Source organism: Hemitrygon akajei, chromosome 16 (genome assembly GCF_048418815.1).
Source record: "Hemitrygon akajei chromosome 16, sHemAka1.3, whole genome shotgun sequence".
Taxonomy (NCBI): domain Eukaryota; kingdom Metazoa; phylum Chordata; class Chondrichthyes; order Myliobatiformes; family Dasyatidae; genus Hemitrygon; species Hemitrygon akajei.
In genome coordinates, this window is record NC_133139.1 from 9112615 (window position 1) to 9127986 (window position 15372).

The 15372-nt window shown below is 43.1% G+C and overlaps 1 protein-coding gene across 1 annotated transcript in view; it reads left to right on the forward strand.

Annotated features, from left to right (window-relative positions):
* Positions 1 to 15372, forward strand: part of LOC140740316 (inactive tyrosine-protein kinase PEAK1) — a 100607-nt gene that overhangs the window by 51266 nt on the left and 33969 nt on the right. The window lies entirely within an intron of this gene.

Here is a 15372-nt window from a genome sequence, read left to right on the forward strand (position 1 = left end):
ATTGAAAATAAAATAAAATTCACTATTAATTCTTCAGTTCCAGGCAGAAGGCAAAAAATCAGAAATAATTATTAGGAGAAATTTTATTGAATTCCAAACTACATTTAATGAATTCCAAATTAGTGGAATTTAATTGAATTCCAAAATAATGTTAAATTAATGCTCTAGAAATGACTGATTTATAATATCTGTGTAGTTTGGCAAAGAGTGGGGTAGCTATTTCCTTATCTTTCAATACTACATGCACCTCATACTTGCTAAGCCCATAGTCCTACGCAGTTCTGGGTGAGAAATCATTTCCGTTGTCTTCGGGCCTCTAAAATGAATGACTTTTATATTAGATGCTGTCAGAGTTAAGGGCAGGATGGGAGCAGGTCATTCAGCCCAGCATGGGAGGAGGAGAGGCTTCCTGTAAGATGAGAGTAAATGAGAATTTTGTGGCTGTTGCAGACTCATTGAGCTGAAGGGTACAATTCTGGTCCACAGCACTGTGCAAAAGTCTTAGGCACGTATTATTGGTGAAGGTTCCCGAGACTTTTGCACAGTACTGCGTTTGCCAACGTGGAGCAAAGAGCAAGGTTGTAAATCTGGTGGGAAGCAAAGATGTTGGGAGTGGCGAGGATGGAGTGTCGTTGGAGGGGTGAGGGATAGGTGGCAGAGGAGTGCCAGGGACGGGGCGTGGCACGGGTGCAGGCACACCCAGCCTGAGACACCAGGCAAGGTCATTTGATTCCAAACAATCGGTTTATTGATCATTACAGAATGTTTCTCTGGTGCTTCCCGCTCCCTCCCCTCTCCCTTCCCCTTGTCCCAACCATGATTCCCCTCTCTCTGCCCCCTTCCCACTCTCAGTCCACAATAGAAACCCATATCAGAATCAGGTTTATCATCACTCACATATATCATGAAATTTGTTACTTTTCTGCAGCAGCAGCACAGTGTAATATTTTCTACAGTGCTGTGCAAAAGTTTTAGGCACACTAACTATACATGTGTGTCTAAGAAGTTTGTTCAGTCTTGTATATGACTGTATAAATTCAGTAGCATTTGGAAATCATCAGTGAAGGAATCTGCTTGTGTCAGCCTGTAGTATGTCTTGCCAGCACTCCCATTTAGGCCGCTGGAATGGATGACTAACAGCATACATTTCAACAAGATGCCAGACAATTATGATTTCCAACAACAAGATATCAAGGCGTTTTTCTTTGACTTTCAATTCTGTCACTATCACCAAATCTCTTATGCAAGGGATCACTGTTAACCAGAAACCTAACAGGACCCACCAGAACAATACTGAGGCTTCATAAGGCTTTGGTCAGACCTCACTTTGGGGCCCTTATCTAAGAAAGGATGTGCTGGCATTGGACAGGGTCCAGAGGAAGTTCATAAGAATAATCCTGGGAATGAATGGGTTAACATGTGAAAAGTGTTTGATGGCTCTGGGCCTGTACTCACTGGAGTTTAGAAGAATGGTGGCGGGGGGGGGGATCTCATTGAAACCTATCAAATATTGAAAGGCCTAGATAGAGTGGATGTGGAGAGAGTATTTACTCTAATGGGGGAGTCTAGGACCAGAGGGCACAGCCTCAGAGTAGTAGGTCCTCACTTTAGAACCAAGTTGAGAAGAAATTTCTTCATCTAGAGGGTGGTGGATCTGTGGAAATCTTTGCCACCAACGGCTGTGAAGGCCAATATTTAAAACAGAGGTAGAAAGGTGCTTGATGACTAAGGACACCAAAGGTTACTGAGAGAAGGAAGGAGACTGAGGTTGAGAGGGATAATAAATCAACCATAAAGGAATGGTGAAGCACACTAGATGGGCCGAATGGTCTAACCCTGCTCCTATCTCTTATGGTCTCATGTCCTCAGTATTATTATTCATTTTGTTTAATTTACACAGTCTGAATTCTTTTTCATATTGGTTGTTTTCATTTTATGTAGAGTTTTCATAAATTCTACTGTATTTTTTTATTTTCCTGTAAATGCATACACACTTACTTTATTAGATATTATCTTTATTAGATATAACTGCACACCTATGCACCTCGTTCATGCAAATCTAATCAGCCAATCATGTAGTAGCAGCTCAATGCATTCAAGCATTCAGAAATAGTCAAGAGGCTCAGTCGTTGCTCAGACCAAACATCAGAAAGGGGAAAAAATGTGATCTAAGTGTCTTTGACCATGGAGTGAGTGTTGGTGCCAGATGGTGTGGTTTGAGAAGCTGCTATCTCCGGGTACTTCAACGCATAGCATTCTCTAGAGTTTACAGAGAATGTTGCAAAAAAAAGCAAAAAAACATTCCGTGAGCAGCAGTTCTGTGGGTGAAAAAGCCTTGATAGTGAGAGAGATCAGAGAATGGCCAGACTGGTTCAAGCTGACAGGAAGGCGACAGTAACACAAACTACCATGAGTTACAACAGTGGTGTGCAGAAGAGCATCTCTGAACGCACAACACATTGAACCTTGAAGTGGATGGGCTACAGCAGCAGAAAACCACCAACGTACACTCAATGGCCACTTTAATAGGTACAAAAGGTACCTAATAAAGTGGCTACAGAGTGTACTTTGACTCTGAGTTTGACTACTTTACTGTCAGAGAGTGGGTGCAATATAAGCTTCTGGCATAAAATCAAGGCAATGATATCCATTGTGTAAGAGTTGCAAGTGACCATTGAAAGCACCGTAAATGTGTGAGAGAGTGGGGAAAACGATCTCCCATGCACGTTAAAGATGTAGTTACACCATGTATCAAATGGCAACATGTGCAGGAATCTATTGCTCAAATCATTGGCGGTTTCTTCATGTTTCCTCTTTGTGTAATACCATGGAAAGTGTAACACCCCAATAAGCATTCAGAGAGGAATCTTAAGAGTTATAGCAGCAGGCGCAACTGGTGCTAAAATGGTTGACAAAATACGGACAAGAACGTAAAGAAACTTCGGAAAACACAAAATGCTGGAATAACTCAGGAAGTCCAGCAGCATCTGTAGAGAAAGAACGAGAGTTAATGTTTTCAGGTAAGTGACATTTTGCTATTTTTTTAGAAAATTGTTTGATCATTCAGAAATCTTCAATACACTATTTCCTCCAAATGTTTTTGACAATCCCCGTGAGCAGGACTGAGCACTGTGTGGTCGAAACGAAAATCTAAAAAAAAACTGCTGATGGAAATATGAAATCGAAGCAGAAAATGCTGGAAACACTCAGCAGGTCAGAAAGCCTCTGTGAAGATAGAAACAGAGTGAACGTTTCAGGTAGAGGAGCTGGTTTAGCTAAAGTTAGGTAGACATTTGCATAACTTGGCTTGTTTGTAATTCTGTCCATCTTAGTGCTTGGGGGATGCGTTTATATGAAATATTAGGTTTTATTTCTGGAAGGGTAGAATCAAAATGTACAAAGGCACAATTTTGAGAGGTTACTGTATTTGTAATCCAAACCCCATTAGTTCCCGTAACCCTACAGGAACGACACTGACAGAATTCTCCCTCATAGAACATAGAACAGTACAGCACCAAACAGGCCCTTCAGCCCACGATGTCAGGCTGAACAACTAAAAAAGTAAATCAAAAACCACTCAAAAACTAATCCCTCCTACCTACACATTATCCATATCCCTCCATCTTCCTTACATCCATACGCCTATCTAAACATCTCTTAAAAGCCTCTAATGTATTTGCTTCTACCACCATACCAGGCAGTGCATTCCACCCACCACTCTCTTACCCCTCACATCTCCTTTGAACCTCCTCCCTCACCTTCAATGCATGGTCTCTGGTATTAGCCATTTCGACCCTGGGACAAAGATACTCCCTGTCTACTCTATCTACACCTCTCCATTGCTCACCTTCAATCATGACCTGTGGTGTTATCTCTGAGGAGTTTGCTCATTTTCCCTGTCATTGTGTGAGTACGTAGAACAGAGAACACTACAGTATACTACAAACCCTTCAGCCCTGATGTTGAGCAGACTTTTTAACCAACTCTAAGATCAATCTGCCTTCCGTAATGCCACCGTAGCGTAGCAGTTAGCACAATGCTATTACAGCTCAGGGCATCAGAGTTTAGAGTTCTATTCTGGCGTCCTCTGTGAGGAGTTTGTACGGCCCTTCCTATGTGTGCTCAGGTCTCCTCCGGGTGCTTAAGTTTCCTCCCACAGTCCAAAGACGTGCCAGTTCGTAGGTTAAACCATCATTGTAAATTGTCCCGTGATTAGGCGAGGGTTAAATCGGTGGGCTGCTGGCTGACATGGCTCGAAGGACCAGAAAGGCCTGTTTTGCATTGTATCTCTAAATTAAAAAATAGCCCTCCATTTTTCTATCATTCTATCTAAAAGTCTCTTAAATGTCTTTAATACCACCACCCCTGACAGAGTGTTCCATGCACTCACCACTCTCTGTGTAAAAAACTTATATCTGACATCCCTCCTACACTCTCCTTCAATCTCCTCAAAATTAAGCCTCCTGGTATTAGCCATTTCTGCCCTGCGATAAAGCCTCTGGCTTTTCACTTGACCTGTGCCTCGCATCGTTTTGTGCACCTCTACCAAAATGCCGGGAGAACTCTGCAGGACAGGCAGCATCTATGGAGGGGAATAAACAGTCGACGTTTCAGGCCGAGACCCTTCAGCAGCACTCCTGACCTGCTGAGTTCCTCCAGCGTTTTGTGTGCGTGTGTCACTCTAGAGTTCCAGCATCAGCAGAATCTCTTGTGTTTACACCTTATCAAGTCGCCTCTCGTTCTCCTTCGCTCCAGGTACCTTCCTGACAACTTGAGCAGGCTAGTAGGTCAACTCATTGCTGTGAGTTCCCCTAGTGTGTAGGTGATTATAGAATTTGGCGAAGAGGTTAGGGTTGTTGATGGGAATACGACATGGATTAACATTTGTGGGTGCTTGATGTCCAAGAAAAGCCTGTTTCTGTGCTATATCTCTAGGACTCACCAAACTTCAATTAATAAATGACTTCAAATCTTCCACAAGCAATCTTGTATTTGACTTTACTAGCCATTATTGTCAGTAATTCTGGCTTGTAACCCCTTCCTTTCCAGGCTTGAAGGGTGTCGGCCTGAAACGTCAACTATTTATTCATTTCTGTAGATGCTGCCTGACCTGCTGAGTTCCTCCAGCGTTTTGTGGGTGTTACTCTGGATGTCCAGCATCTGCAGAGTCTCTTGTGTTTAGTGGCAGTTGCTTTGCCCAGTTTGCAAGCTTATAAATGTTCTCTTTAAATTTGTTGCAGTCCCCTCAGCACTGACTCTAGACCAAGGGTTCCCAACCATTTTTATGCCAGGGAGATTTACTATTAACTGAGGGGCCTGTGGACCCCAGGTTGGGAACCCCTGCTCTAGACGGTCTTCGGCTCTCACTATCTACCTCGCCGTGGTCTTACGCCTCACCGTCTGCCTGCACTGTAACACTTTGTTCTGCATTCTGTTCATGTTTTCCTTCACGCTACCTCAAAGCACTGGTGTGATGAAATGAAGAAGAGTCCCAGCCCGAAACATCGACTACTTATTCATGTCCATCGATTCTGCCTGAGCCGCTGAACTCCTCCAGCATTTTGTGTGTGTTGCTCAGGGTTTCCAGCACCTGCAGAATCATTTGTGTTCACCCAATGATCTGCATGTTATTACCTGTGAAGTTTCTCACGCTTACCTCGGTACATGTGATATGAGAAAACCGGTTTACTTTTACAATATTCACTTCACCCCTCACAAACTGTGACATCGTCACGTAGTATGTTGTTTATGATAAACCTGATGATTGACATTCTATCTTGACACCCACTGTATTTTGTACAGACGTTTTTAATTCTTTCTGTTTTTAAACCAAAATCGAACTGCTTGCTTTGATCAGATAATGTTGTATTGCATAAGCAGCTTTACGTTACTGTCAGTTTCGGATGTGTTTTGAATCATAGTCATAGAACAGGAAAACACTGCAGCATAGTATTAGGCCATTCGGCCCATCCAGACTATTAATCTGCAGGGTCCCATTGACCTGCATCCAGACTATTGCCCTCCGTACCCCTCTCATCCATGTACCTATCCAAATTTCTCTTAAATGTCGAAATAGAACACACAGCCACCACTTCTGCTAGCTGCTCATTCCACTTTCCTATCACCTTCTTAGTGAAGATGTTGCCCTTAAATGTTTAATCTTTCACCCTAATCCCATGAACTCTAGTTGTAGTCCCACCCAACCACAGTGGAAAAAGTCTGCTTGCATTTACCCTATCAATGCCCCTCATAATTCTGTCTCCTAGGCTCATCCTCGGCTCATTCTGTATGTACCGTGTTCGATGTGGGTGATTATGGTCTTTCCAGGACCATGATTGTCCCTGGTAAATTGTTCTACAGAAGTGGTTTGCCATTGCCTTCATCTGCGTAGTGTCTTTACAAGCCGGGTGACTCCAGCCATTATCAATACTCTTCAGAGATTGTCCGTCTGGTGTCAGTGGTCGCGTAACCAGGAGCTGTGATGTGCACCAGCTACTCATACGACCATCCACCACCTGCTCCCATGACCTCACATGACCTTGATTGTGGGGGGTTGGGGGAGCCTAAACAGGTGCGGAGGGCAGGAGCACCTTACACCTCCAATGGTAGAGGTATAACTCCACCCCACCTCCCAACTCTCCTGTGCTCCAGTGAGTAAAGTCCCAACCTGCTTAATCTGTCTCCACAACTCAGCCCCGCGAGTTCTGGCAGCATCCCCATAAATCATCTCTTGTTCAATGGTATTTTTCTTATAGCAGGATGACCAAAAGAGAACACAATGAACCCATGTGACGAGATACAGCAAAATTCTTTTGTTTGCACGCCATCCTGGGGTAGATCATGACATACTTTAGTACATTGAAGCACGATAAATGTAAAGCACAGTAAATGCAGAGTTAACATATATACATCTTCTCATTAATACAAGTATCTAATCAGCCAATCATGTGCAGCAACTCAATGCATGCAGACATGGAGACGTCAGGGTTAAGTTTTTTTACGCAGAGAGTGGTGAGTGTGTGGAATGGGCTGCTGGCGACGGTGGTGGAGGTGGATACGATAGGGTCTTGTAAGAGACTCCTGGATAGGTACCTGGAGCTCAGAAAAATAGAGGGCTATGGGTAACCCTAGGTAATTTCTAAGGTAAGGACATGTTCGGCGCAGCTTTGTGGGCCGCAGGGCCTGTATTGTGCAGTAGGTTTTCTGTGTTTCTGTGGTCAAGAAGTCCAGTTGTTGTTCAGACTGTGGAATGATTGTTGGTGCCAGACAGTGTGAATGGACTGTCTCAGAAACTACTGATCTGGGATTTTCACACACAACTGTCTCTAGCGTTTACAGAGAACGATCTGAAAAACAGGAAAAAGCATCTAATGAGTGGGAGATATGTGGGTAAAAGTGCCTTGTTAATGAGAGAGATCAGAGGAGAATGGTCCAGCTGGTTCAAGCAAACAGGAAGGGGACAGTAATTTCAATAACCACACGTTACAACAGTGGTGCACAGAAGATCATCTCTGAATGCACACCACGTCAAACCTTGAAATAGATGGGCTTCAGCAGCAGAAGATCATGAACATACACTCAGTGGCCACTTGATTAGGTACAGGAGGTCCTAATAAAGTGGTTACTGAGCATAGCGTTGCAGTTACAGATGAAGGGCAGGCAGACAAATAAATTACAGAATGTCATGACAAGAGGTCCATTCAAGAGTCTGATTAAAGTATGTCCTTGAGCTAAATCTAGATCAGAATCAGAACCAGGCTTAATATCATTGGCATAAAACCTGTTGTTTTGCAGCAGCAGTTCAGTGCAATAAACAACAATAAAATCTATAAAGTAGAATAGGAAATAAATATTTTAAAAACTAAGTTAAATAAGCAGTTCAAAAAGAGAGCAGAACAAATAGGGAGGTGGTGTATAATGGGTTCAATGTCCATTCAGATGTCTAATGGCGGAAGGGAAGAAGCTGTCCTCAATTGCTCAGTGTGTGTCTTCACCCTACATCTATAGAAATCTGCAAGAAGCTTTGGTGACATATTGCACCTCCTCAAACTCCTAATCAAGTAGAGCCATCTTCATGATTGCATCAGCAGTGTGTTCGGCTCAGGACAGATGCTTGAGCTGTTGACACCCAGGAACTTGAAGCCTCTCATCGCTAATTCTGACTTGCCTTTTGCTGGGATGGCACCGCGGTTCACTATTCGCACCGGCTGCAATCCTTACCGTGTCATCCATGCCACGGAGACAACGGCAGGCTGATTGACTTGAGGAAACAGGGTGAAGATTAACTCACCTTTTCCCATCCTCCCAGTGCAATCCATGGGTATTCCAGCTTCCTCTCACAGTCCAAAGATGTACTGGGTAGGTTAATTGATCATTTAAAATTTTCCATGATTAGGTTAGGGTTAATCGGGGTTGCTGGGCCAGCACAGCTCAAAGGGCCAGAAGGGCCACTCCACGCCATATCATTAAATAAATAAATAAATAAATAGATAGATAGATAGATAGATAGATAGATAGATAGATAAATAGATTGGAACTGCCAGTCATCGACACAGTGGAATTTCATTCCATAAACTTCTACAGGGCAAAAATAAACAACATTTAAAAACTTCTGCCAGACTGCAGCTTGACATTTATGGTTAACAATACATGCATATTTTACATAAAACAGAACACTTTTTAAGGAAGAGAAATAGGCCAAAAACCTATTGCATTGAATCTAAACCCCAACTTCCTGTCTTCTCATTATATTGGTCTGCGACTTGCTCACCAGAAGCATGACCAACATCGTACACATAGCTGCACTGACTGCTAAAATTCTTGACCAGACATACACTCAGTGGCCACTTTATTAGGTACACCTGTATACCTGCTCATTAAGACTGGAGACCATAAGACTATAAGACATAGGAGCAGAATTAGGCCATTTGGCCCATCTCATCTGATCCACCATTCAATCATGGCTGATCTTTTTTTTCCTTTCCTCAGCCCCACTCCCTGTCCTTCTTCCCGTAACCCTTGATGCCGTCCGTGTCCAATCAAGAAGCTATCAATCTCTTCCTTAAATACACCCAACTACCTGACCTCCACAGCTGCCTGTGGTAATAAATTCCACAAATTCACCACCTTCTGGTTAAAGAAATCTCTCTGTATCCCTGTTTTAAATGGATGCCCTTCTGTCCTGAGGCTGTGCCTTCATGTCCTAGACTCTCCCGCCATGAGAAACATCCTTTCCACATCTACTCTGTCTAGGCCTTTCAACATTCGAAAGGTTTCAATGAGATCCCACCTCATCCTTCTGAATTCCAGCGAGTACAGACCCAGAGCCATCAAACGTTCCTCGTATGATAACCCTTTCATTCCTGGAATCATCCTTGTGAACCTCCTCTGGACCCTCTCCAATGCCAGCACATCTTTTCTAAGATGAGGGGCCCAAAACTGTACACAATATTCAAAGTGAGGCCTCACCAGTGCTTTATAAAGCCTCACCATCACATCTCTGGTCTTGTACTCTAGACCTCTTGAAATGAATACTAACATTGCATTTGCCTTCCTCACCACCGACTCTACCTGCAAGTTAACTTTTAGGGTGTTCTGCACAAGGGATCCCAAGTGCCTTTGCATCCAGATTTTTGGATTTTCTCTCTGTTTAGAAAATAGTCTGCACATTTATTTCTGCTACCAAGTGCATGACCATGCATTTTCCAACATCGTATTTCATTTGCCACTTTCTTGCCCGTCCTCCTAATCTGTCTAAGTCCCTCTGCAGCCTACCCGTTTCCTCAGTACTACTCTTTCCCTCCACCAATCTTTGTATCACCTGCAAACTTGGCAACAAAGTCATCTATTCCATCATCTAAATTATTGATATACAGCATAAAAAGAAGCGGTCCTGACACCTACCCCTGCGGAACAACAATAGCAGCCAACCAGAAAATGATCCTTTTATTCCCACTCGCTGCATCCTACCAATCGGCCAATGCTCTAACCATGCCAGTTAATTTTCTGTAATACCATGGGCTCTTAACTTGGCAAGCAGCCTCACGTGTAGCACCTTGTCGAAGGTCTCTGTAAGTACAAATAAACAACATCCACTGCATCCCCTTTATCTATCCTACAAAGAATTTCAACAGGTTCGTCAAGCAATGTCCTTTTACCCTTGCATGTTCTTAACTCAACCCACAAGCATTGAACATCTTCCAATCCTATGTCACATCTTTTACTGATTTGATGTTATTCTTTACCAGCAGAGCCGTGCCACCCCCTCTGCCTACCTGCCTATCCCTCTGACACAACGTGTAACCTTGGACATTCAGCTCCCAACTACAACCATCCTTCAGCTGCGATTCAGTGATGGCCACAACATCATACCCAACAATCTGTAAAAGTGAAACCAGATCATCCACTTTGTTTCTTATACTCTGAGCATTGAGATATAGCATTTAGAGTTCTGTATTTGCTACTCTTTTTGATTCTGCATCCTTAATACACTGATACTCACCCTGCTGGCTGCAATTATGCCCTATCACCTGCTTCCCCTTCCTGACAGTCTGACTGCATGCTACCTTAGCTGGCACTAAGAACTTACAGTACTGCAGGTCTACCCCATCAGTGAGTTACTCCTTGGCAGAGAAACTGAAGGAGCTGGAGTTGTTCTAGTTTGTCTTCATGGATTCAGTTAGTCATTATGAATTGTTACTGTACTTTGAAAGTTAATCTCACAATAGAATATGGTAACATATTCACTCAGTGGCCACTTCGTTCGGTACACTAGTGCTCCTGCTCATTATTGCAACTATCTAATCAGCCAATCATGTGGCAGCAACTCAGTGCATAAAAGCATGCAGACATGGTCAAGAGGTTCAGTTGTTGTTCAGGCCAAACATCAGAATGGGGAAAAAATGTGATCTAAGTTTGACCACAGAATAACTGTTGGTGCCAGACTGGTGGTTTGAGTATCTCAGAAACTGCTGATCTCGTGGGATTTTCGTGCACAACAATCTCCAGAGTTTACAGAGAATAGTCTGAAAAACAAAATAACACCAGCAAGTGGCAGTTCTGTGGGTGAAAATGCCTTGTTAATGAGAGAGGTCAGAGGAGAATGGCCAGACTGGTTCAAGCTGACAGGAAATAACCACATGGTACAATAGAGGTGTGCAGAAGAGCGTCTCCGAATTCACAACACATTGAACCTCGAAGAGGATGGGCTACAGCAGCAGAAGATCACGAGCATACAGTCAGTGGCCAATTTATTAGGTACAGGAGCTTCGTAATAAAATGGCCAATGAGTGTGCTCATGGTGTATCCCTCCCATCAGCCTGAACATTTGTCCATGCAAATTACCATCACCTGTATTGAATTACTCTTGCTACCCATGTTACTTAAATAACCAAACTCACTTCGACTGCAGCTATACTGCTCCATGTAATCCCTTCCTATTTTAGTATTTTCTGTAAATTTAGAAATGCTGTCTTTGATTTTATTTAATTTTGTTTAATTTGTTGGGGATACAGCACAGTAACAGGGCCTTCTGGCGCAATGAGCTCACAACACACGATTATACCCATCTGACCAATTAACTTATATGTGAAAAAGGATCTACTGTTTTCCTAGCATATACGACAAATAAACTCTTCTTGGACTTCCAGCCAGATACAGCTATTGATTTTAACTGACATTTTGATGACAAACTCTGCCATCTTCATCAGGGAAGATGTCAGGACAAGACCAGGCCAGTGGTATTTATACCTCATCGTCCATTCCTCCTGATTGATTAATCCTCATCCTTTCTGCTATCCCACCTTGCTTACAAACAAATTCCAGTTCTTACATGGAGTAAGACCTTTGTCTTTGTTAAAATTCTTTTCCTCTAGTTTTACTTCAATGGCTTCCAATTGATTAACTAATCAGGAGGGACGGACTACAGGGGTGTAAATACCACCAGACGAGACATGCCCAGGCATCATCCCTGATGAAGATGGCAGAGTTTGCCATCGAAACATCGGTTAAAATCGATACTTGTACCTGGCTGGAAGCCTGAGAAGAGTTTATTCATAACTTATACATCTTTGGAATGTGGGAGGAAACCAGAGCACCCAGAGAAAACTGACGTGGTTGCAGGGAGAACGTACAAACTCCTTACAGGCAGTAGCAGGAATTGAACCTGGGTCATTGGTGCAGAAAGAGCACAATGATGGAAGGCCAAGTACAATCTAATAGAATCAGAGACACAAGAGATTCTGCAGATGCTGGAATCCCAGAGCAACACATTCAAAATCCTGGTGGAACGGAACAGATCGGGCGGCAGCTATAGAGGGAAATGAAGAGTTGACGTTTTGGGCTAAGACCCTTCATCAGGACTGGAAAGGAAGGGGACAGAGCCAGAATAAGAAGGTTCAAAGCTCAAAGTAAATTTATTAACAAATTATGGTACATATATATCAGCATGTACAACTCCGAAATTCATTTTCTTTCAGGCGACAATGGTAAATCCAAGGGACTGTAGAATCAATGAAAGACCAGACCCAACAAAATGGACAAAAAATGAATGTGTAAAGGACAACTAATTATGAAAATACAAAAGAAAATAATAATAATAAAGAAATAAGCAATAAATTTACAGCAGCTAATTAACGTATCAGTAGAACATGAGATGAAGAGTCCTTGAAAGTGAATCCATGGGTTGTGGGAACAGTTCAGCGATGGGGCGAGTGAAGCTGAGTGAAGTTATCCTCTCTGGTTCGAGAGCCTGACGGGTGAGGGGTGATAGCTGTACCAGAACCTGAGTGGAGGGGGAGAAAAACAAGCTGGCAGGTGATAAGTGAGAGCAGGTGAGAGGGAAGGTGAATGGATGGGGAGAGGGGATGCAGTAAAAAGCTGGGCAGTGTCAGAATCAGGTTAATTCCATTCTTCTGGCAGCTCTTTTGTTGAAATTGCCTCCTACAGCTTCGTTGTTGTAGCTTCTGCTTTCAGTATTGGCCACTGTGGACCACGGCTCCCTGTGTCACTTCCTTACCCCAAGTTCCACATTGTTGACTTGTTAAAAAATATAAGTTGTTCCTCCTCTCAGCTTCTAAGGAAGCAGACAGTGTAGATCCATGGAACTTTGAGATACTTAAGCTACAGCTGCTCCCCATCACATATTTGCCTGCATTTGTGGTGGCATTTCCTTATTGCCAATGTTATAGTGACAGGGCTAAGTCTAATCTAGCCGGCAGTTCTATTCAGAAGTGGAAATAAAGCAAAAGGTAATGAATACTGAATGAAAGACTCAATAGGTAGTTACAAGTTGATGTCAGAGAAATTTATACAATATACATCCTGAAATTCTTCTTCTTTCACAAACATCCACGAAAACAGAGGAGTGCCCCAAAGAATGAATGACAGTTTAATGTTAGAACCCCAAAGCACCCCCCAGCTCCCCCTCCCATGCGTAAGCATCAGCAAAGCAACAACCCCCCTTCCCCCACCAGCAAAAAAGCATCAGCACCCTCCACCGAGCACTCAAGCGTGCAGGAAAGCATCAATAAAGACATAGGCTTGCAGTACCCCAAAGACTACTCATTCACCCGGTATTCAACATACCACAGGCTCTCTCTCTCTCCTTAATAAGGGAAAAAGAGATGTCCCCATTTCACAGCGAGAGGGGAGACATAACAAACAACTCACTTATTTACGGTGTTAAAAGTCTGTTGCATCATTTCTTCCGAGATCTGTGCCCAAAGAACTCAGGTCTCTGGACATATAGTCAGCAGCCAGCTCACTGCTTACGATCTTCCACCTCCCACGATGCATCAGGCGACGGTGGCACAGGCCTTGAATCCACCTGCCTCCAGAGCCACGAAAATCCGGCACCCTGTCTTTCAGGCTGCGTCCTTGGCACATCGAAAAGCAGCCGGTCGTGAGGCCCCGAGAGCGAGTCTCCTTTCCACAAAGAATCAAAGTCAGCGTGTAACTCCAGGCCAGAGTCTTCAAAAGAACCTTGAAAAAGAAAAATAGCGATATCAAAGATAGAAATAGAGCTGTTTCCAAAGATACAAGCAAAGGAGTCGCCGTTAGGTGCCGTCATCCTCCTAAGCTCCACCCGTCCAAGAGGTTTGAAAATCATAAGGCTTGAAAACGGAAACTATTCTACAGAGAGGATCCAGTTAATAATGTGGAAATTCAATGTAGAAAACTCCCAGAAAGAAAATAAGTAATGTTGAATATACGGCCTGAAGCAGTACAGGCCTTTTGGCCCATAATGTTGTGCTGAGCCTTTAACCTACTCTATGCCTTTATAAAAATCTTCAAGTTTAATAGTCATTCAACCATACATATGAATACAGGTGTGCAAGACAAGATATTAGTGCAAAAAAAAGTGCAATCATGGTAGAGCAACAGATGGTCTGTTATGTTCCATTCCTGAGGTAGGATTAGACTCTCTGAATCAGAGTCAGAATCAGGGTTCATTACCACTGACAAATGTCGTAAATTTTTTTGTTTTGTGGGAGTAGTACAGTGCAATACATAAATATACTATCAATTACAATGAGAAATATATATACTGTATATATTTATTTATTTACAGTGCAGATTAGGTCCCTCCTGCTCTTAAAGCTATGCTACCCCATCAAGCCCTGCCAAACCTGATTAACCCTCACCTAATCACAAGACCAGTTAACCTACCGGTACGTCTTTGGACTGTGGAGGGAAACCAGAGAACGCAAAGAAAACCCATGCATTCTGGAGGGAGGAAATACAGAGACTCCAAACTCCAGAACACCCTAAGCTGTAATAGCATCGCGCTAACCACTATACTACCTATACATAATATATATGTATATTAAAAGAGAGCAAAACTGGTGAGGTACTGTTCATAGGTGCATTGTCCGTTCAGAAATCTCATAGTATAGGAAACGAAGAAGCTGTTCCTAAACTATTGAGTGTGGGCCTTCAGGCTCCTGTAATTCTTTTTATGTTCTTTGTTGGTGGTCACAGAGGGGTTGGAGTGAGAGACAATGGGATCGAGTTCCCACCAGCCCCATCTCCACCCCATCCTTCACTGGACAAGCTACTGCCCATAAATAAATACTGTCCTGACGAAGGGTCTCGGCCCGAAACGTCGACAGCACTTCTCCCTATAGATGCTGCCTAACCTGCTGTGTTCTACCAGCATTTCGTGTGTGTTGTTGCCCGTAAATAAAGCATTGGTCAGACTGCACTTGAAGTATTGTGGAGTAATGCGAAATTTTGTGAGCAAATCCTTATCTAAGAAAAGAATTTCTAGTTTTGGAGAGGTTCCAGAGGAAGTTCACAAAAATGATCCCAGGAAAGAAAGGGTTCACATATGAGGAGCGTTCAATGGCTCTAGGCCTGTACTCGCCGGAATTT